The following is a 25,577-nucleotide window of genomic DNA, read 5'->3' on the forward strand; positions in this document are numbered from 1 at the left end:
TCATCCAACAGGGCATGACACACCATGCCCTGGGATCAATCCCTCCTGCCCCTTGGACTCATCCAACAGGGCCTGACACACCATGCCCTGGGATCAATCCATTCAGACGCTGGGACTCAGCCAACAGGGCCTGACACACCATGCCCTGGGATCAATCCCTTCGGACGCTGGGACTCATCCAACAGGGCCTGACACACCATGCCCTGGGATCAATCCCTCCAGACCCTGGGACTCATCCAACAGGTCCTGACTCACCATGCCCTGGGATCAATCCTTCCAGCCCCTGGGACTCAGCCAACAGGGCCTGACACACCATGACTAGGGATCACTCCTTCCAGCCCCTGGGACTCTCACTCAGCCAACAGAGCCTGACACACAATGTCCAGGGATCAATCCCTCCTGCCCCTGGGACTCATCCAACAGGGCCTGACACACCATGCCCTGGGATCAATCCCTTCAGACGCTGGGACTCAGTCAACAGGGCCTGACACACCATGCCCTGGGATCAATCCCTCCTGCCCCTTGGACTCATCTAACAGGGCCTGACACACCATGTCCAGGGATCAATCCCTCCAGCCCCTGGGACTCATCCAACAGGGCCGGACACACCATTCCCAGGGATCAATCTTTCCAGCCCCTGGAATTCTCACTCTTCCAACAGGGCCGGACACACCATGTCCAGGGATCAATCTTTCCAGCCCCTGGAATTCTCACTCATCCAACAGGGCCTGACACACCATGTCCAGGGATCAATCCCTCCAGCCCCTGGGACTCAGCCAACAAGGCCTGACACACCATGTCCAGGGATCAATCCCTCCAGCCCCTGGGACTCAGCCAACAAGGCCTGACACACCATGTCCAGGGATCAATCCCTCCAGCCCCTGGAATTCTCACTCATCCAACAGGGCCTGACACACCATGTCCAGGGATCAATCCCTCCAGCCCCTGGGACTCATCCAACAGGGCCGGACACACCATGCCCAGGGATCAATCCTTCCAGCCCCTGGAATTCTCACTCATCCAACAGGGCCTGACACACCATGTCCAGGGATCAATCCCTCCAGCCCCTGGGACTCATCCAACAGGGCCGGACACACCATTCCCAGGGATCAATCCTTCCAGCCCCTTGGAATTCTCACTCATCCAACAGGGCCGGACACAACATGTCCAGGGATCACACCTTCCAGCCCCTGGAATTCTCACTCAGCCTACAAGGCCTGACACACCATGTCCAGGGATCAAACCTTCCAGCCCCTGGGACTCTCACTCAGCCAACAAGGACTGACACACCATGTCCAGGGATCAATCCCTCCAGCCCCTGGAATTCTCACTCAGCTAATAGGGCTGGACACTCCATGCCCAGGGATCAATCCTTCTAGACGCTGGGACTCAGCCAACAGGGGTGTCAAGAGCACTGCAAATCCTCTTCAAATCTCTCACAAGCTCACAAGCTCCACCCTCTACTCACCCTGACAGAAGACTGTAGGGGACACCAGTGTGTGTGTGTGTGTGTGTGTGTGTGTGTGTGTGTGTGTGTGTGTGTGTGTGTGTGTGTGTGTGTGTGTGTGTGTGTGTGTGTGTGTGTGCATGTGCGTGTGTTTGTGCGTGACGCATCTGTGTGTGTATTGTATTGACGGATATCTATCTGTGCATTATGGTGTAGTTAAAGGAGAATAGAGACTATTGACTGGTTGTGGGGAGCGAGGGCCATAGCAACAATCAAAAGACATTTTGCTTGGAGATGTGAAGTGCATTTAAGATGTTGTTCTTCGTTCCGGGCGTGTTTTTTTCTCTCTGAGACATGTTGTGTAGTGTGTTCTCTATTTGAAGTCTGTTTCCAGAAGGAAGCCAAACACTGTGGGAGTATTTGTATACCGTATGTGTCTGTTCATGCTGCTGAAAAGCATGCCTCTGTTCTCTCCAGTGCATTTTTGTCTTGAAATTGGCCTTGTATTTGTTCAGGATCTCATCTGCCCTCAATTTACTCTCCCTATGACCTCTCACCCCTGACCTGTCCACACAACGTTCCTTTCTTTTGTTTTGTTTTCAAATGAAAAAGGACATAAATACTTGGTAATATTCTAGTCTCACTCAAGTGGAACCAAGAGTTGCTATAGTAAATCAAAGGCAGAGAGGGGAGTCTCACCAGTGTGTGTGTGTGTGTGGCTGCGCACATGTGTGTGTGCGTGCATGTGAGCTTAAGCTTGCACATGTGTGTTTTTGTATGTGTTTAATGGGCGGGGGCACTCTTTTCTCTCCTTAGCTAATCTCCCTCTCTCCATCCTCTTCCTCATCAGCACAGAGCTGCTTTCTTCCTCCCCTGTTCCTGCTGCTTCCCTCTGCTTCCTCTGGCTGTCAGCTAGTCTAGCAGGGCTGCTGTGGGACTGGCCTAGGGTGGCCTGGGGGGGGATGTATCATGTTCTCCCTCTCTCTCCCACAACAGATTTATGGGGTCTCAGTCCTTCTCTAAATATTTGCCTTTCCCCCTGTACTGTGGGAGATTGATGGCCTTTGATGGGGGGTGGGGGTGGGGGGCGTTTGGTAGGGGGGTATGGCTAGGTAAAGGCCTGGCAGGGCCACTCAGGGGTTATGTGACCTGATGCTGGGAGGGCTCGCCCTGGGCCACACATTTAGTTGACCGGCCAATTAAGTTCAATTAAGTGGGGATTTCTAATTAGAGATGACCAATTAAAGTCAATTAGATCAGTTGGAATGTAGCAGTACATCTGGCTGACCTCCATATTGATTCTTTATCTCAACAGTTTCAATGATACCTCTTGGCTCCTTTATTGTGGCTTATCTGTGGTTTCTATTGGGTAGTATTCAAAGAGACCATGGGAACGTCACAAGCGTATATAAACATCAGTGCCAAAGCCAATTCCCTATTGTTTACAATCTGTTCTAAAAATCATTTCAGGGAAATTCCTTAATCTATTCCCAGTTCCAGTATATTGCATCATTCAGAGCAACATTTGTCAATTTCCGTTTTCTTTTAGATTCCTTTTAAGACTTGCCCCTTCACTCCCAAAGCAACCCATTTTAGTTTACACACCACACTAGGCCAAATTGCCTGAGATAACAATGTTTATGTCTGCAATTGTTGCAACTGCACTTAAATAATGGCCTCATTCTCTTTGTCTTGCTTTCCAATAAATTCAAATAAGCTTTATTGACACAATCATGTGGGGTTACTGTACTGAGCAAGCAAATAATTACCCTGCTTATTTGTGTTGAGAGGAACAACTAATTCAGCAACACTGCTGATAATACAAACTCTCTCTCCTCCCTTCTCTCTCCACCTCCCTCCTTCCCTCCCTCCTCTCCCAGTTAACCACTCAGTGTTAAGGGATAAGTAGTGGGGTTCTTCTTCCACATGACCCGCCACCCCTCACCTCTGCCTTCTCTTTCCCCTCTCTTCTTTTCTTTTCTCTTCTCCTCTCACCCTCCATTTCTCTCTTGGCACTCGTTGCTCCAGAGCACACAGTGGATGTGACAGGGAAAGGAAAGGGAAGAAACAGAAAGGATTTCACAGGAAACGCAGAACATTCTTCCTCACATTAAGCTATTAGCTTCTTAGGGGTGCTGAAGAATGGAGAGAAAAAGAGAGGAAGAGAGAGAGGGAAAGAGGGAAACCAAGAGAACAACGGTAGAGAGAAGGGAGGTGAGAGGGAGACAGAAGGGAGGTGAGAGGGAGACAGAAGGGAGGTGAGAGGGAGACAGAGGGGAGGTGAGAGGGAGACAGAAGGGAGGTGAGAGGGAGACAGAAGGAGAGAGAGAGGGAGACAGAAGGGAGGTGAGAGGGAGACAGAAGGGAGGTGAGAGGGAGACAGAAGGGAGGTGAGAGGGAGACAGAAGGAGAGAGAGAGGGAGACAAGGGAGGTGAGAGGGAGACAGAAGGAGAGAGAGAGGGAGACAGAAGGGAGGTGAGAGGGAGACAGAAGGAGAGAGAGGGAGACAGAAGGAGAGAGAGGGAGACAGAAGGGAGGTGAGAGTGAGACAGAAGGAGAGAGAGAGGGAGACAGAAGGAGAGAGAAAGGGAGACAGAATGGAGGTGAGAGGGAGACAGAAGGTAGGTGAGAGGGAGACAGAAGTTAGGTGAGAGGGAGACAGAAGGGAGGTGAGAGGGAGACAGAAGGGAGATGAGAGGGAGACAGAAGGGAGGTGAGAGGGAGACAGAAGGGAGATGAGAGGGAGACAGAAGGGAAGTGAGAGGGAGACAGAAGGTAGGTGAGAGGGAGACAGAAGTTAGGTGAGAGGGAGACAGAAGGGAGGTGAGAGGGAGACAGAAGGGAGATGAGAGGGAGACAGAAGGGAGGTGAGAGGGAGACAGAAGGGAGATGAGAGGGAGACAGAAGGGAGGTGAGAGGGAGACAGAAGGGAGATGAGAGGGAGACAGAAGGGAAGTGAGAGGGAGATGGAGGTGAAAGACGGCGCGTGAGAGAGAGAGAGAGAGAGAGAGAGAGAGAGAGAGAGAGGGAGGAAGGGAGGATAAGAAAACAAACATGGATTGTGTGTGTGGTAGGGGGTGCCCTTAAACCAACAGCAACAAAAAGAGAAAAGAACTTGTAGCAGTTTGGCCCCCCTGTTCTGTGGCGGAATGTGTCTCAGTGGCATTTACACGTTCACAGTGATTTATTGGGCCTGGCGTCACCCTCTGTCTCCTTCTCTGTCTCCTCCATCAATGCAGGCCTCTCAGTGCCAGGAAAGGCTAAGCCCATGGAGACAGTGGTCCTGGAGTATTCTCTTTCCCTTTGCACCTGTTAGGGCCAAGGGAAACCAAAGCCTGTAATGATGTGTGAAAGTGGCTTGGTCAGATTGCGTATGTGATAGTGTGATAGTGTGATAGTGTCAATCCGATAATGTTTTGAATGGGAGACTATTAAGACTATATGATCCTACAGGCACGGGGATGCAGGATCAGAGAGGATAAGACTATATGATCCTATAGGCACGGGGATGCAGGATCAGAGAGGATAAGACTATATGATCCTATAGGCACGGGGATGCATGATCAGAGAGGATAAGACTATATGATCCTATAGACACGGGGATGCATGATCAGAGAGGATAAGACTATATGATCCTATAGGCACGGGGATGCATGATCAGAGAGGATAAGACTATATGATCCTATAGACACGGGGATGCATGATCAGAGAGGATAAGACTATATGAAACTATAGGCACGGGGATGCAGGATCAGAGAGGATAAGACTATATGATCCTATAGGCACGGGGATGCAGGATCAGAGAGGATAAGACTATATGATCCTATAGGCACGGGGATGCAGGATCAGAGAGGATAAGACTATATGATCCTATAGGCACGGGGATGCACGATCAGAGAGGATAAGACTATATGATCCTATAGGCACAAGGATGCAGGATCAGAGGATAAGACTATATTATCCTATAGGCACGGGGATGCACGATCAGAGAGGATAAGACTATATGATCCTATAGGCACGGGGATGCACGATCAGAGAGGATAAGACTATATGATCCTATAGGCACAAGGATGCAGGATCAGAGGATAAGACTATATGATCCTATAGGCACGGGGTTTGCAGGATCAGAGAGGATAAGACTATATGATCCTATAGGTACGGGGATGCACGATCAGAGAGGATAAGACTATATGATCCTATAGGCACGGGGATGTACGATCAGAGAGGATAAGACTATATGATCCTATAGGCACGGGGATGCACGATCAGAGAGGATAAGACTATATGATCTCATAGGCACGGGGATGCACGATCAGACAGGATAAGACTATATGATCCCATAGGCAGGGGGATGCAGGATCAGGGAGGATAAGACTATATGATCCTATAGGCACGGGGATGCAGGATCAGACAGGATAAGACTATATGATCCTATAGGCACGGAGATGCAGGATCAGACAGGATAAGACTATATGATCCTATAGGCAGGGGGATGCAGGATCAGGAAGGATAAGACTATATGATCCTTTTGGCACGGGGATGCACTTTCGGAGAGGATTTCTTCATTTCATATTTGCTGTGGAGAAATTAGAATGAGTTGTAGATCAGGGGCTGGTGAGCTGGATCAGCAACATGAACTTTACCATATATAGATAGATATGTGATGGTCACTCAACCAGGGTGACATTAGGGCCGGATTTTCTCATTTCCAGGATCACCACTGCTAGAAGGACCTGGTCACTGAGTATATGATGAATTACAGTATTTTGAAGTAGAAATATCAATATTTATCCACATAAAACAGTGTTAATTACCAGCGATATCTCCAGTTATGACTACAACATTCCTCAACAGCCTGTGTTGGCCTGGTCTGAAGGAACTCCCCTGTATGAAAGACTACAGTCAGAATGACCCCGTGCGGGAACATTAGGCCGGTTCACATAGATTGCTAAGTTAAGAGACCGAGCGAAGGAGATGGGGGAGATGGATGGATAAATTGTGCCTAATACCAGGCCTGTATTCTCTCAGTGAGAATGTGACCTGTATTCACTCAGTGAGAATGTGGCCTGTATTCTCTCTGAGAATGTGGCCTGTATTCCCTCAGTGAGAATGTCACCTGTATTCTCTCAGTGAGAATGTGGCCTGTATTCCTCAGTGAGAATGTGACCTGTATTCACTCAGTGAGAATGTGGCCTGTATTCTCTCTGAGAATGTGGCCTGTATTCCCTCAGTGAGAATGTCACCTGTATTCTCTCAGTGAGAATGTGGCCTGTATTCCCTCAGTGAGAATGTGGCCTGTATTCCCTCAGTGAGAATGTGGCCTGTATTCCCTCAGTGAGAATGTCACCTGTATTCCCTCAGTGAGAATGTGGCCTGTATTCCCTCAGTGAGAATGTGGCCGTATTCTCTCAGTGAGAATGTGGCCTGTATTCTCTCAGTGAGAATGTGGCCTGTATTCCCTCAGTGAGAATGTGGCCTGTATTCCCTCAGTGAGAATGTGGCCTGTATTCTCTCAGTGAGAATGTGGCCTGTATTCCCTCAGTGAGAATGTGGCCTGTATTCCCTCAGTGAGAATGTGGCCTGTATTCTCTCAGTGAGAATGTGGCCTGTATTCTCTCAGTGAGAATGTGGCCTGTATTCCCTCAGTGAAAATGTGGCCTGTATTCCCTCAGTGAGAATGTGGCCTGTATTCTCTCAGTGAGCCGTGATACAGCATGGGAAGGAGGGAGAGAGAGAGAGGGGGGGGAGAAAGAGAGAGAGAGAGAGAGAGAGAGAGAGAGAGAGAGAGAGAGAGAGGAGGGAGGGAGGGAGGGAGGGAGGGAGGGAGGGAGGGAGGGAGGGAGGGAGGGAGGGAGGGAGGGAGGGAGGGAGGGAGGGAGGGAGGGAGGGAGGGAGGGAGGGAGGGAGGGAGGGAGGGAGGGAGGGAGGGAGGAGTTATTTCAGTTGTGCCAGGAAACAACGTGTGTGTCTTAACACCAGTAAGCGTTTAGTGGAAACTCCACAGAACTAACATTTATCTAAATAAAAAGAAGAAACTTTTTCACCGCCGACCTGACAGAGACACACTAAATGAATCCCACAGATTAAAACACATTAAATATACACCCATGCCACAACTAACATATAAACAATATCTCTGCTGCGGTCGTGTCACTGGTGGAGTCACAGTGAGGTCTCAGGTGATTGGTCAGATTGGTCAGGAAGTGGTAGTGTTATTACATCTAATTGGCTGGTAATTACAGAGAGGGTTTGTACTGTGTGTTACTGTGAAGAGTGGAAAATTACATTTCAGTTTAGACTGCCAGTGATTAAAGACAACAGCAAAGTCAACATTTAGCCAGAGCATCGGCGTTGGGGTGTAACTGTTGTTCTTGTTGTGCTGTTTGGACGGCCCTCCTGCCTTTGATCCATATTGATGAGGAGCCTATGCTCACCCTCATTCGGAGCCCTCAGCTGTACCCATCCTCTCCCCCCACCCCGCCGCCTCTCACCCGTCTGCCCCCAGCAACCCACTCCCCTTCAGATAGGAGCCTATTCTCACCTACTCTGAGCAGGGATCTAATTGGGGGCAATCATTCAGATAAAAAGGCCTCTGAAACAGTGTGCTGCTCCCTGTGTTGGGGCCATCCTCTTTGGGTCCCCCACCTCTCTTATCCCCATGGCTCACTCTCCCATTAAAATGCCATGTCCCCCTCTCACCGTCTGCTGACTGATCCCCCCCGACACGCCTTTGTGTGGGAGAGGCACAGCACAGGGGATGGAGAGAGAGAGATGGAGAGAGTGAGGGATAGTGAGGGAAAGGAAGGCCAGCCCTGTTGTTGACTGGTGCCATTGTCTCAGACCTCTGGGAGCCCCTTCCTTTATAGGGGAGACCCAGCCATTTCCAAAAGCGCTCCACTTTTCACTTTTCTCTTCCACCTGTTCCCCATTTCTCCTGGCAGCACATCATCTCCCATTCTCTCACAGTAGTTACAATGGGAAGTATACATTCATGCTACACTCACATCACAACTGCTGCTACCAGACTATTATTATGATTGCTTATACTGCACGATTTAAGCGCTTGCCCCACAATCCCCCCTTCCCCAAAACAAGTGTCAATATTGGACTATAAATTGTGCTTTCCTGTATTATACTTATGAAAAATATATTGTTATATTTTATGATTTCTTATTGCAAGTAAGCATTTAGTTGGATGGTGTACTGTATACCATGTGTATCCCGTACATACAGTGCATTCGGAAAGTATTCAGACCCCTTGACTTTTTCCACGTTTTGGTACGTTACAGCCTTACTCTAAATTGGATGAAATAGTCTTCTCCCCCTTATCAATCTACACACAATACCCCATAATGGAAAAAAAAAAACTGAAATATCACATTTACATATGTAAGTATTCAGTACCTTTACTCTGTACTTTGTTGAAGCACCTTTGGCACTGATTACAGCCTTGAGTCTTCTTGGGTATGATGCTACAAGCTTGGCACATCTATATTTGGGGAGTTTCTCCCATTCTTCTCTGCAGATCCTCTCAAGCTCTGTCAGGATGGATGGGGAGCGTCGCTGCACAGCTATTTTCAGGTCTCTCCAGAGATGTTTGATCGGGTTCAAGTTCAGGCACTGGCTGGACCACTGGGAGAACAAGCAATACTCAGACACATCCACGAGAGTTCAGAAACTTGTCCTGAAGCCACTCCTGCGCTGTCTTGGCTGTGTGCTTAGGATCATTGTCCTGTTGAAAAGTGAACCTTCGCCCCAGTCTGAGGACCTGAGTGCTCTGGAGCAGGTTTTCATCAAGGATCTCTCTGTACTTTTCTCCGTTCATCTTTCCCTCGATCCTTACTAGTCTCCCAGTCCCTGCCACTGAAAAACATCCCCACAGAATGATGATGCCCCCATGCCACCATCATGCTTCACCGTAGGGATAGTGCCAGGTTTCCTCCAGACGTAACGCTTGGCATTCAGGCCAAAGAGTTCAATCTTGGTTTTATCAGTCCAGAGAATCTTGTTTCTTATGGCCTGAGAGTCTTTAGCCCAAGCGGGCTGTCATGTGCCTTTTACTGAGGACTGGCTTCCGTCTGGCCACTCTGCTATAAAGGACTGATTGGTGGAGTGCTGCACATATGGTTGTCCTTCTGAAAGGTTCTCCCATCTCCACAAAGGAACTCTGGAGCTCTGTCAAAGTGACAGAGCTCCAGAGTTGGGTCACCTCCTTGACCAAGGCCCTTCTGCTGGCCAGCTCTTGGTGGTTACAAACTTCTTCCATTTAAGAATGACGGAGGCCACTGTTTTACGTACTCTTCCCCAGATCTGTGCCTCGACATAATCCTGTCTCGGAGCTCTACGGACAATTCCTTCAACCTCATGGCTTGGTTTTTGCTCTGACAGGTACTGTCATTCCAAATCATGTCCAATCAATTGAATTTATCTCAGGTGGACTCCAATCAAGTTGTAGAAACATCTCAAGGATGATCAATGGAAACAGGAGCTCAATTTCGTGTCTCATAGCAAAGGGTCTGAATACCTAAGTAAATAAGGTTTCACTTTTTTTAAATGTAATAATTTAGCAACAATAAAAAATATTTCATAAATGTTATAATACGGCTGGAACGTAACAAAATTAGGAAAAAGGGAGGAGGTCTGAATCCTTTCTGAATCCTTTCTGAATCCTTTCTGAATGCACTGTATGACTAATAAACTTTGAAACTTGAAGTGTGCATTCAATTTAAATACTTTGAAGGTAATCAACTACTACCTGTGTATGTGTGCACGTGCGTGCTTGTGTGTGTATGCATGCATGATTGCGTGAGTGTTCAAGTGTGTGTAGGTGCAGACTCTGAGTGGTGGCGGTTAGTAGGACAATAAGGTGTGCACATATTTGTCACAGGCTTGAGGGAAGAGAAGGTTGCTATACTGAAATGCTGCACTATAAAATATGCGCAGTGATTGCAGGGCCCTTCAGCTGAAGAGGACCCGGGCCACCCTCTCTTTTTCTCTCTCTCCCCCACTTGTCTTTCCCGGTCCCACCCCCCCCATACCCCCCATACCCCAGATGTGAGTATGAGACAGTGTTGGTATCAGTGGTGTCTGACTGGTGGGGCGACCCCATAGAGAGGCTGATGGAGGAGGGGGGTGTAGGGGGCAACAGGGTGGGGCAGCACGTTGAGTGATCCAACCCCACTTGGCCCCACTACTCTCACCCATAGCCTCTCTATCCCTCTCGGTCTATTCCTCTCTCTCATTGGATGTGTCTGAGTATTGCTTGTTCTCCCATTCACGAACCAGTAATAGTGCAAACTCCAGACTGCTGTGTGGATTTACCCATGTTTAGTGTCTCTCTGAGGTATTGTGGTATTTAGGGACTACTCCTAACCACTGCCACAGCACATGTCAGATACATTAGACAGGTCAGAGGTTAGACCATGACCCTGGTCCTCTCCCCCTGTGTGTCTCTCTGGCACATCAAGCCTCCAACACAGACACCATCAGGTTGCTCCCTGGTGGGTGATATTCTAGAGCGGCTGAAAGCAATCTGGGCTGTTAGGAACCTTATTTCCTGTTTACTGAAGTCACTGGGCTAAACTTTGTGGAACATTTGAAACATATGTTGTGTGTTATGGTTATTCAAAACGCTGTTACTTAAAAGAGAGATGAATCAAAAATAAAGATGCAGGTTTGTGAGGGGCTTTGTGTATGTTTGAGTTCATGCTATTTTGCGAGGGTGTGCGTACATGCTCTGTTTATCCTGTGTGTGTGTGTGTGTGTGTGTGTGTGTGTGTGTGTGTGTGTGTGTGTGTGTGTGTGTGTGTGTGTGTGTGTGTGTGTGTGTGTGTGTGTGTGTGTGTGCGTGTGTGTGTGTGTGTGTGTGTGTGTGTGTGTGTGTGTGCGTGTGTGTGTGTGTGTGTGTGTGCTCTTTTTATCCTGTGTGTGCGTGTTATAACACTGTGTGTTGAAGAACAATCATGCAACCCCTCTCCAGTATCAATTATAGCCAGCAGCCCACTCCACACTCAGAACTCACCCAGGCTTACTCACCCAGCTCTCTCTCCAAGAGCATCACCACTAGCAGGGAAAACGTTAACATAAGTAATCTCTCTCTCTCCATACCTCTCTCTCTGCTCTCTGCTCTCTCTCTGCTCTCTGCTCTCTCTCTGCTCTCTCTCTGCTCTCTGCTCTCTCTCTGCCTCCACCCCTGCTTTGACAAACCACAGTGAAAACATCATTGTCATGGAGAGATAATAACAATGAAACGCCTGGAAATCATCATGAATGTTAGTGCTGGACCTGGGGATGGGGAGAGGCCTATTGTAATTGTCCAGGCCCTTGTCTCTGTTGGTACAGGCACTTCAGTGGGCATGTGATTGAGCTAAAAGCTATCTCCCGGCCAACTAATTAGAGACACCATTCAGGGTGGCATTAGCAGGATCCACTGCCACTGTCCCCCTATCCCCCTATCCCCCTATCCCCCTATCCCCCCATCCCCCCCCCCCCCCCCGCCTAGGCTGCCATTTTAACACACCACTCTGGGTGTTATTCAAGCCATTAGCAGGGACCATAGTGTCCTGGTGTGTGTGTGTGTGTGTGTGTGTGTGTGTGTGTGTGTGTGTGTGTGTGTGTGTGTGTGTGTGTGTGTGTGTGTGTGTGTGTGTGTGTGTGTGTGTGTGTGTGTGTGTGTGTGTGTGTGCGTGTGCGTGTGCGTGTGCGTGTGCGTGTGCGTGTGTGTGTTGTTTCTTAGTATGTTTTATGCTGCATTAAGCACACACTGACACGGATTGTCTAAGATAGTTTGAGTTGAGAAGACACTTGACTTTATTCAAGTATCCTTTACAGTGTACATCTCATCTGACAGGGCTGGCACTCACACAATCTCCAGCCATTAAATCAATTAAACCAATGCGTTTATGGCTGAGCTCAAAACAGAGCGAACAGACTGTGATTGCTATGTTCAGTAGACTAATTTAAAACTGACTCCATAATGGACTGGTTGGGTTTGAGAGAGGGTAGTCTGTCTCCTTAAAATAAAATGCTTCTGTAAATGAAAAGTTTATAGTACTTGGCGCTTAAGTGTCACACGTTGCTATGATGGGGAGAAACATTGGAGAATAGACTCTTATGGAGATGAGGAAAGAGTCAACATGGATAGAAATAAAGTGAGCTGTGTGTGTTTAGGCAGAAGTACAGTGAGAAAAACAAACTCCTTTCTCCCTCTCTCTTCTCTTCTCTCTGTTTTCCTCTCTTTCCCTCTTTCCCTCCACTTCTCTTTTTCCTGTGCTCTTTATAGGTTACCCGACTCCCTGACAGTTTGTTTTAAATTTGACCGTGCAGATGTTTCTTCGGGTGACTGACTTTTATAGTTTAGAAAAGATTATATCAGTTTTCCCTCAGATAGTGTTACTGTATTTAAAAATGACTGGAGAGCAGGGGAGAGGTAAAGAGCACAGGGGGAAGGAAGAGGGAGACTGAGATGGGCCGAGGGGATTTTGGGGCAGGGAGTGTGGGGGGGGGGCTGTAGATCTCTAAATCCTGGGGTCTCATGGTGCAGACTTGAGCAGACTGGACAGAGAATCACAGGGGAGAAGAGAGAGAGAGGAAAGTAGGGATGGAAGGCCGGGGAAACTTCAGGGTAGCCAGGCTTGGCTTATAGCATTAGACACAGATTCTTTCTAATTTCAAAGGACAACACAAGTGTCAAATTTGAGGATATTAGATTTTGATAGGCAGCTGGGGCAAAGCACACAAGAGGGTGAGCCACACTGTTTCCTATTACAGCCTCTAACTCCCAGAAAGCTCTGCCTGCCAGGGAATAACAAGCTGTCACTTCAGCCCTCCTCACTTTCTCACTCTTTCCATTTTCCCTTCACCCCCCCCCAACACACACATCTTTCGGTACCTATTGTGTGGTTGTAGAAAAGTGAAGAGGTCAAATATAAAGCTAGGATTGTCAGGTGCGTATGTTGGCTGATGCAATTACAGTGATTGCTTGCTGAGGAGCATCAGTGATGGACCATAGAATGGAAGATCCATAGCAGCCGCCAAGGAAACAGCTTGAACTGCGTCTAATAGCCTGGTAGAAGGCAGGCTGGGGAGAAGATTAGAAAAGTACAAGGAGCCAAGACAAGCCCAGAGATAAAAGTGATCTGGAGAGCTGAAGGGAAACAAGAGGTGGACAGAGCGAAAGAGAGTTGAAAGGGCAGAAAGGGGCAGACGGGGAAAAGAGAAAAATGCATATCCTTCAACTGGATTCGTCGTGTCAGATTCATTTCTCCCAAGATCGATGTCATGATGAATCAATTAGGTCATTCATCCACACTCTCACATGAAGCCAAAGCCCCATTAGAGGCACTTCTAACATTACCTTGTGAAAATGTGCCGACTCACAACAATAACAATAATGGAAAGATTAAAGAAATGGAACTCCGCCACTGGCCGGCTCATTGCATCTGAGGTTTTGATCAGGCAACTGGGGAGATGAAGGAGGGGATAGGGGAATATTTCTTCACAGGTCCAATCCGTTTGTTTAGAGGGGCACTCAAGCTGCGGTAATAAAGCAGCTCTCTCGGCTCAAACGTGTAACGCACAAGTTATCAGACAGCATGGCAGGAACAGTTTGTCGAGCCACTTAACAATGTCCTCACTGACTAACTACCCCACTGCTAAATCACCAGACTCCTATGACTCTGCTTGTGTGGTATGGGCCAACCAAGTGGGTATACAGTATTTATCAGTATGTGTTAACTTGTAAGTTAACAATGAGATATCTATGCAAATTTGAAGTATAGTAGGCTTCTGAGACAAAGCCAGTGGTAGCTGGAAATATTGAGATGATTTTGCTATTATCCCTGAAGGTCAAAATCTCTTATCTATATGAAACTGCCCCTTTAGACCTCCCACTAGCAGTCAAAGGCACCATTCATAGTTTGAGAGAAGCTTTAAGCTCCACATCAGGATGTTTCTGTAAACATTATTCCAAGTTATCTATAGGCCCAAATTGTCCTTACAAATTGAGTTTCGCTGTGTCGCAGATTTGATCTTGATATTCCAAATTGAGTTAAATTAAATTACGTCAAGCTGCCTCATTCTTTCCGGAGTCCGTTTCTGAATGTTTCTTTTTACACTTCTCTGTGTTGGCGACAAGCACCAAGTGTCAACAAAAGCGAAAAGTACCCTATTGCTCACACTATAGCAACTTTGCTGCCTGACAGAGGTGTCATGCCCATAGGGGGCACAGGGGCATGTGCCCCCTCAGATTTGTCCTGTTAAAAAAAATAATAATAATAATTAATGTAAATGTGTTTATATATCTCTTTAATACTACTAATACTACTTTTTTTTAAAGTTGGCTAGCTAGTCCAGATGTCTTCCTAATCTCCTAACCCCATAACTATCTACCAAGAAGCCATTTCAGGCCATCAATCACGCTAAATAAGCTAGCTTGTCTAAATATCTTAGCTGGCATGCCTGCTAGCAAGGTTGGTAGACTTTAGAAAAGCGAGCACTATCTATACGTACTGAATAAGACTTACATTCCTTACATTCTTTTACTCAGATTTTAGCAGAGATGCAGAGAAGCATATTTAGTTCCTTTAAAAAAAACACCAGTCAGAAAGATAGACAGCTCAAGAGGTGTGTTTAGATATGCAGAATTTCTTTTTTTAAAACACATATACTTAAGCATAATGATTATGACTAGATTGCAGGAAAAAGCTGTTTCAGGTGTTTGAAAAATGTACAAGCAGGGGGCTAGGCCCCCCTTCGAACCACCCCCCCAGCCATCCTCACATACCTTGTGTGCCCATTCAGATATTTGGGGTGTATGACACCCCTGCTGCCTAATACTACTACTAGTATCACAACTACTACCCATCACTACTACTACCACTACTAACGACTACCACCCATCACTACTACTACCACTACTACCGACTACCACCCATCACTACTACTACCACTACTAATGACTACCACCCATCACTACTACTACCACTACTACCGACTACCACCCATCACTACTACTACCACTACTAATGACTACCACCCATCACTACTACTACCACTACTACCGACTACCACCCATCACTACTACTACCACTACTACCGACTACCACCCATCACTACTACTACCACTACTCACTACTACTAACACTACTACCACCCATCACTACTACTACCACTACTAACGACTACCACCCATCACTACTACTACCACTACTAACGACTACCACCCATCACTACCACTACCACTACTAACTCACTACTACTACCACTACTAATGACTACCACCCATCACTACTACTACCACTACTAACGACTACCACCCATCACTACTACTACCACTACTACCGACTACCACCCATCACTACTACTACCACTACTAACGACGACCACCCGTCACTACCACTACCACTACTAACAACTACCACCCATCACTACTACTACCACTACTAATGACTACCACCCATCACTACTACTACCACTACTACCGACTACCACCCATCACTACTACTACCACTACTACCGACTACCACCCATCACTACTACTACCACTACTAACGACTACCACCCATCACTACTACTACCACTACTAACGACTACCACCCATCACTACTACTAACACTACTAACCACTACTACCACCCATCACTACTACTACCACTACTAACGACTACCACCCATCACTACTACTACCACTACTAACGACTACCACCCATCACTACTACTACCACTACTACTACCACCCATCACTACTACTACCACTACTAACACTACCACCCATCACTACTACTACCACTACTAACGACTACCACCCATCACTACTACTACCACTACTAACACTACCACCCATCACTACTACTACCACTACTAACGACTACCACCCATCACTACTACTACCACTACTAACGACTACCACCCATCACTACTACTACCACTACTAACGACTACCACCCATCACTACTACTACCACTACTAACGACTACCATCCATCCACTACTAACTACCCATCACTACTACTACCACTACTAACGACTACCACCCATCACTACTACTACCACTACTAACGACTACCACCCATCACTACTACTACCACTACTAACGACTACCACCCATCACTACTACTACCACTACTAACGACTACCACCCATCACTACTACTACCACTACTAACGACTACCACCCATCACTACTACTACCACTACTAACGACTACCACCCATCACTACTACTACCACTACTACCGACTACCACCCATCACTACTACTACCACTACTAACGACTACCACCCATCACTACTACTACCACTACTAACGACTACCACCCATCACTACTAATACCACTACTAATGACTACCACCCATCACTACTACTACCACTACTAACAACTACCACCCATCACTACTAATACCACTACTAACGACTACCACCCATCACTACTACTACCACTACTAACGACTACCACCCATCACTACTACTACCACTACTAACGACTACCACCGCCATTATCAGAATATGGGAGATTGTATTCCATTGCGCTTGTCTTTCTACCCTCAGTAGTGACAGTTGGATTGGTACAGTAGTTTGAAGTAATGTGCATCATAGTAGTCAACATGATTGTCTTCAATCAGATGAAAGAGCAGTCTTCCTTCAACTTCCATCTCATCTACAATACCATGTCTACTCCCCCTGCTACAGTACTCAGAGAGAGAGAGAGAGAGAGAGAAGATGGTAGGGGAGACAAACCCCTGTGCCTTCATCTCTTTCCTTTGAGCCTGCCTGTCCCTCCATCACAGTTAGTCACACATGATTATGTGCTGTCGGCTTCAGACCAAGTGTTGCCATTTGTCTGTAATAGCATGACAATCAGTGTCAATCCATGTCCAAGCCAAATGTTTTTCACACTGTGTGCCTCTGTTTTGCATACTGTTCTTCATAGATACTTGCTGCTGGATGTGTGTTTCTCCTGTTCCGGTTAAAGATGGTTTTTTTCTCCCAATTATCTTGTCTGTGATTGTCAAATCAGTTTTGTTTCTGACAATCAGACTTTTGTTTTGTTTGATTATCCACACATTTCCGTGACTGGTGTTAAAGAAATGATTATATTCACGAAAATATGAAAAGCAAGAAAGGAGGAAGGGAGGTAATGAAAAAAGAGAGAAAGGGAAAGAGAGCTAGAAGCAGCTGTTGGCAGCCTCAAGTGTCTCAGCTTCACCTTTCATCTATGGAAATGTATGGATTAGATGAAGCAGGATTGTAAGGTGCTTTGACCATTAAAATATCTGGAGAGCTTGTTTTATTAGGGGCAAAGATAGAACAGCAGCAATCACTGTCCGCATCATTGCCGATGATGGGGAGGGCATTCATTTAGCAGGGAGGAAACAAATTAAGTCTCTCCTCAGCCAGCGCTCCATTAGACAATGGCATATATAAATATTTTATCTTGGTCGATACAGGTTAGCAAAGGTTTAGTACATTTCTATTTACACAAGGACCCACACTCCAAGCTGTAGCCTTCATCCCCTCTCAGCTCTCCAGCAGAGTGCCTGCAGTCCTCTCCTTCACCCCTACATCCTCCTCTCCTCTTCTCTTCCTCACTCTCTCTCTCCTTCTCTCCCTCCCTCCCTCTCTCACACTCCAGTTGTTTTGCACCGAGGTCTGATTTTCTGCACTGAAACGACATCCAAGGCCCTTCCCATTGGACCAAAATATCATCCATTTAATGAAGAGTATAGAGTTTACCATGACAAATAGGATACCTTTGACACAGTTCAAAATGTCACAATGATTGATGAATATATCTATAAATCAAGTTGGGAGGTACATAGTATATTATAAAAACAACTGACTGTCTTTACATTTAAACTGGAACCCTCCATTCAGTGCAGTTTGAAATGTAGGCCTAATAAATAGTTAAATATTTCCGCATATATTATTATAATCTAGCTTCCTCTTTCAGTTTCTTCGAGACTGAACAATAAAAGACAAACTCTGTCTCATATAATATTATGTGAAATCGAATAATATATCGTTCTGTAAAATATCCTAACCTTGAATGCAACTTTAGGGGCTGCCTGTAAAAAGTGTCTACAAGGTTTGCAGTGCGTAGGGCCCTGTTAGCTTACTGCTGAGAGTCAAACTGTCACTTGCTGCTGTTTTAGCTAATAATGCCAAGGAACTGCTCTGTTTTAGCTAATAATGCCAAGGAACTGCTCTGTTTTTGGTGCCTCCTTATCAAAGATATGTCACCATAGGTGGTTATTTACACAATCATTATCATTCATGACACAATCATTATGAAATATCTATTACTGTTATTATTGCATATTACATTAAAGCAATGTTTTTGTAGTGAAGAATCTGACATATCCCATGTTGATTTTGACAAGGAGTATAACTCATTATATTAATAATAACCATGATAAAGACAGATTGGCCTGTTCGAAAGTATTATTTCAGTGAAGATTTTGGTATCCATTAATTTTAGCCTGCATAATTTGGATAGTAGGATATACGACGAAAACGTTTAGACTTCATAGGCCAATATAATTCCCTTTCAGAGTGAACCTCTTATATTGAACCATCCATGGACGGAAGTGATATTGGGTTTCATATAAAATCGCCAGAGTTTCGAAATGATGATCGTGGATGTGTTGATGTTGGCATATTGACTTGCTATCAACAAGGTAACACAACTACCACAGCAGCATGCGTTAAATACCCGCGGCTCGTGAGTCTGTGCGCGAGGCAACACCCGCTGAGAAACTGCATGCACGCTCTTCGTTCTCCCAGCTCGATCGTACTGAGACTCGTGCTCTAATGAGGTGGATTTAATGGATTTATAGCAGTTTAGGATTCCGAGGTTCGGTGGGGCTCCTCGTCTACTTCCCTAATTGGTGATCGGTCCTCCCCGCCACACACACTCTGCGCACGCCTGAGATTTGTAGCGAAGCAGAGGAGATGCTGTCCCCTGGGTCAGTCAGTTCGCTACCACGCCGCGGGTGGAGTGACGGTATGTGTGGCGGCAGAAATGGCATCATAGTGAGACAGTAATTATTTAATAAATATTTGGTCTAGCAATATTAGTGCTCAACGCACTAGCTGCCCTGGAAACGAATGCTTCAGTGGATGCCACCACCGCCAAATAACGAAAACAACTTCAGACAAAAAAATAAAAATCTGACATTTTCTTTGGAGTCATTTTCTGTTCTTCAAGAACGAGTGGGTTATGCAGCCCAGCTGTCACCGAGTCACAGTGTCCTCTCCCTCGTTGATCAATACTAATTTGGTGTTAATATATGTTCATTGATCAACTGTCTCCAGGGGCCATGCACGGGTCACTTCTCTTCCTCTCCAAGCACGAGATTTAATCCGGAGAATATAAGAACTCGGACAGAAGGCCTCCGTAGACTGGCCTACAAACAGACATTATTAAACCACGAAATCACAACGAGAAAATAAATAAGAATAATACTCTAACACTAATACTACTAATAGTAATAGTAAACCGTTAACAGTCTTAAAAGAAATACTTAGCCAATATCTATCATAGCATAAACATTATTCTTAGCATATATTATTCGTATATTCTTCTTCTTATTATATTATTCTTAACAACCGTAGCCCAATACTCATAATAATAATAAGAAACATAATATTGACATAGAGAAGGTATATTCATTATAAATTCAATTAAAACATCGAAAATATTTTCTGATTAAAGGTTTTTCGGGACAGCCATATGTAAGCGAATTATATCAATATAGTATTAATATGTTTTTTTTATGGGGCTGCAATTATGAATGACATATTGGCCAAGTTGCATAAATATATTTTCCTTATTTGCTTTGTCCTTGTGCTCATGACCGGACGTGTTGTAGCAACATAGGCCTACAACTACAAAGAATATTCCGAAATTTCGAACATATATTTACATTATGAACATAATATATAGTTTTCGTAATGTATCGCATTGTTTAGTTTGATCCAAATCAGTCGGTAAGGATTGTAAAGACATTTCGTCAACATGCCCCGTAACCAGTTGTTTTTGGCTGAATCTACACATTCATCGAATTCAGGAAAAAGTATAATGTCAAAAATAAAATGAAAGTAAAAGTAATGTGTAAAGAGACAGAAAATTGAGAAATGTCCAATCGTTCTTCCAAACCAGGTTTAATCCGCTCTCCCTGTGTTATTGCTGGTGTCCCCTCACTCACTCACTTAGCCAGCCTATTACACTCTTACCCAACTCAATGAGCTGAGGAGAATGTATACTGTAGGCTATAGGAACCGGCAGGGCAAAATAAACATTTAGTGTCTGCTTGTTTATTCCTGTGCTCTCCCTGTGTTTACTTCTGTCCTGTCACTCATATTTCTCCTCCCCACCTCTCTCCCCTGCAGTTTTCTATCACACACAGGCTGTGTGACGGTAAGCGCTCTGGCGGGGAGCGGGAGAGAGATCTGGGCGACCATCTGAAACCAATTAGGGTGGTGCAGCAGCCACCCAGAAACTCAGTGACGGCTGGGGCTCTGTATTTATAGCCGAGGTAATTGGCAACGCACACATACACACAGACACAGTAACGCACACGTATGCACACACACACACAGACACAGTAACACATGTACACACACACAGACACAGTAACGCACACTTATACACACACAGGCACAGTAACACATATATACATACACAGACACAGTAACACAAATACACACACACACACACACACACACACACACACACACACACACACACACACACACACACACACACACACACACACACACACACACACACACACACACACACACACACACACAGTAAAACACATACAATCAAGTACACACAAACAAAGACACTCACACTCACACACAGACACATAAACACACAGAGAAGTTGCATGTGCTTTCCAGAAGCAGAAAAAAAGATGGACCCTGCCTTTTGATAGCCCTTTGATGAGGACTTGGAATACAAGCTATAGGAAGAGTATGTATGTTTCCTTAGGCGTTACATAGTAACATAGTAGTACTGTAACAGTTTGAGAGCTTGAGTATTGACCATACCTGTGTCTTGTAGTGTATATGTCAGAGTCTCATGGATAGTATTTGTTTAATTTTATATATATATATATATATATATATTTTGTATTTTTTATTTAACCTTTATTTAACTTGGCAAGTCAGTTCAGAACAAATTCTTATTTAAAATGACGGCCTACACCAGCGACGCTGGGCCAATTGTGCGCCTTTCCTATGGGACTCGGCTGGATGTGATACAGCCTGGAATCGAACCGGGGACTGTAGTGACGCCTCTTGCACTGAGGTGCAGTGCCTTAGATTGCTGCGCCACTTGGGATTAATGACCTTTTTCATGCGGCAGAGAGAGAGAGATGGGTGGATAGGCTCCTGCGTTCATGGTCTAATCACCATTGGTGTTTACAGCTGATACGGAAGTCAGTCAGCTATGGCTCAGGGCTGCAGGGTTGTATGTCTCAGCTATCTGTCCCGGTCTGTCAGCGCGTCAAACCTGCATGTGAAAATATATACAATGCACATCTGCCTCTCGTTAGGAGCCATATATGGCTGCCATGTGGTCTGCTGATAAATAGGCCAGTCTATTTATTGGAGCACAACAAATTGGCTACAAACACTGACATGGAATCGAAGAACTATAAATACTGGACGTGATGAAGGTTTTAAAACGTGCTGCAGGTATTTTACGAGAGTCCCACTTCTTTGCCTTTTATGTAGTTGGAGGTATTTATTTTACTCCTTTCTTCTTTCACGGACAGCCTCGTAAAAGAGGAGACAATGGTACTCTCACATAGAGAAGGTCAGGCCAGGCAGAGTGTGCAGTGGAATCTCGCCACTAAAGCCCTACTTCCACCATTGAGGACGTTAAAAAAGCACTGTACACTAAACTCCCAAAAAGACATGACCCGAAATTCCTGAATGAATCGGCAACAGACAACCCCTAAACCCCGTGTAATTACATATTTGGAGTTTATCTGGGTTTATGCGAAAATGCACAAGTTTCCCTTCCCTGGTGGTCCTTAAATACATCCATATGTCCTGAGTGTTTCCCTCTCTCTCGCTCCTCCCTCTCTCTCTCCCTTTCTCTCCCTCTCACACTCTCCCAGGCTCTCTCTCCCACTCTCGCACTCCCTCTCTCTCCATTGCCTATCCTTTTCTTGCTTGGAGAAACATTACCCTGCATACAAATGGATTATATGACCCGTTAGAGAAGTGTTTTTGTGTTGTTAAGTTGTTGTTGAATTGTTACACTCACAATCTGGCAGAGATAGTATGAGGTTTGAAGTGTGGAGAAGCCATCAGAGAAAGGCCAAGTGCTGGGGGGAACAGTTTGCAAACAGAGGAAGCCACAGCACGTCCACATGCACACAGAGGAGGAACACACACTGAAATGTGACTGGGGAGACCTATTTCGTGTGTGGGCCTGTTTTTTTATTTGGTATTTTTTGCTTGAGAAAACCGATCTGTTTTGAAACACGTGCTAAATATTACCATATTTACATTTTCCTGTTTCAAGAAGGCAGTGAAGGCTGGGGAAGGGGGAGGGGGGGCTTTTTTTGCAGTGGAAAGGTCTCAGTCCGGGGTTAGACTCTGTTTGAAACTCTAAACCCCTTTCATGCTTATTTATTTTATGATTCTGCAGGGCACTGTGTTTACACTCAAAGTGCAACATCTGGATTAGATAATTTGTTGGGAATTAACAGAGACTGGATGCTTATCGACCTAGTCTGACTAAATCCGTTTGATGTTTTTGTATTTTTATTTTGTAATAATTGTTCTGGTCAGTGTGTCAGTCCTAGTTTTGTCAGAGATATTTATGTTTTATATTTCTTCTAAAAAGTCAAGTGGATTACATATTACTACAACACCAACCCTGTCCCTCTGCACACACACGCATATATGCACACACACACACGCACACACACACACACACACACACACACACACACACACACACACACACACACACACACACACACACACACACACACACACACACACACACACACACACACACACACACACACACACACACACACGCACGCACGCACACACACACACACACACACTATCCAATCATAACCATCACCTTTGAACCATAATGGATTATTTGCAATTAAAGCTCATGGTAACTGTTTGCCTTTCCAACAATGCAATTGGCTACTGGAGTGGCCATGTCAGGTACAAGGGAGGGCAGTTTCTCCTAGCATAGAGAGGGCACACTAACTCATTCCAGTTTCTCATCTACAGAGCATATTGCACAGTTTAGTGTGCTGGTGATTATGCAAGTCATGCAGATTGGCATATCTATAAATCTGTCAAAGATAGACAGAAAAAGCTGATAGGACTTTTGGTACGCATGCGATACGAGTAAATAAAACTAAATGCCAAATATGTTCTCATAAATCAAGACTTCACAATCTGTAAACATTAGAAGCCATTTAGATCCTGTAGACTCATCATACAGGGCACATTTAGATCCTGTAGACTCATCATACAGGGAACATTTAGATCCTGTAGATTCATCACACAGGGTACATTTATATCCTGTAGACTCATCATACAGGGCACATTTAGATCCTGTAGATTCATCACACAGGGCACATTTATATCCTGTAGACTCATCATACAGGGCACATTTAGATCCTGTAGACTCATCACACAGGGCACATTTAGATCCTGTAGATTCATCATACAGGGCACATTCCCTAAAGGTTTCTCACCCCAGTTTGATCCATTGCATGTGTTGTCCTCCCCTGGGAGATCCCTGTCCCCCCTAATCTGCCTGTCCTGCTCTGATTCCATCACACCATCCCAGCGGCCCAGCACTCCCAACGAGCCACACAGAAAGATTAGTCAAATGCTGCAGAGCAGATGTGTCAGAGACTTGATTTCTGTGTGTTTTATTGACTCTCACCATCTGTTAATACAGTTGCTTATTTCTCTCCTTGTGTTTCTTGATGCACAGGCAGGAGGACTGAGTGCCAGAAGAAACAGGGTGAACGAGAGAAAAAAGAAAAGGTTTCAGTCTGCCTGTGAATTAATTGGAAAAAAATCTGAAAACCCACTTTTGCCCCGCCTCTTAACTCAACATTATGTTATGTTACAAGTAGAAACATCCATATGGTTGACTATCCAAGTTCCATGAAGGGGGAATTGATTAATTTCTTCATAGATATCTGAAATTCCATTCTGCTCAATTCCTTGGATTCCATTGTTCCATTGGTGGCATGGAAAGCAGTTGCTGTGTGTGTGCGTGCGTGCATGTGTGTGTTTGAGAACCTGACCATGTTAAAATATGTCAATTTATGACAGTTGTAACCTTCCCTTGTTTTGGGTGTCTTACATTCAGAGTTCCAGACTCTCAGCTCCCCCCCACCCCCCCCCCCCCACCCGTCCACTGATCGCACCCATCTCTCCCTCCATCCCTCCCTGCTATATATCTCACACAGTACTTTAATGGTGTGGTTGGAAATACAATTGTTCGAGGTGATGGCTCAATTTCCTTGATGCATTGGCCTGGGAAGCCATATAACCCTAAGAAAGCAAAGAGTGGAAGTGCCTCACAGTAGAGGGATATTATAGATTGCATTACCACCATGTTATCATATCACAAGGTTGAGCAAAATTGCACACCATAGAATGTTACGATGCAAACCATCTCAGGTTGCATACATGTTACAAACATGTTACATTCCTCGCTCCTCTCCTCTTATCCCTCCTTCGGGATCCCTCTGTTTTCAGACGGAGGTGGAGGAGAAGAAGGCGCAGTGGGCTCCCTGGCACTTTACGACGGCTCTGCCATGTCATAATGTGATTTCTTTGCGTGCGCCGCCCGGCACGTTAAAGCCAAACTCCATGTGAACCTGCTGAAATGGAGGTGGCGGCGGGCCTGGATCAACACAGTGAAAGGGGGAGACAGGGAGACAGGGACCACGTAGCCTGTTTGCCCAAACCTGGAGAAGCCTCCATTGCTGCAGTGGGGAGAAGGGCGGGCCAACCATGACCTGCACAGGCTCGCTCAGATCTGTGCTGCTCTCACTCCACTTTCCCCAACGTTCTCTAACTCCCTTTGGATGAGTCAGGTTGTACCAAAAAAATGGTTATG

Source organism: Oncorhynchus masou, chromosome 24 (genome assembly GCF_036934945.1).
Source record: "Oncorhynchus masou masou isolate Uvic2021 chromosome 24, UVic_Omas_1.1, whole genome shotgun sequence".
Lineage (NCBI taxonomy): Eukaryota > Metazoa > Chordata > Actinopteri > Salmoniformes > Salmonidae > Oncorhynchus > Oncorhynchus masou.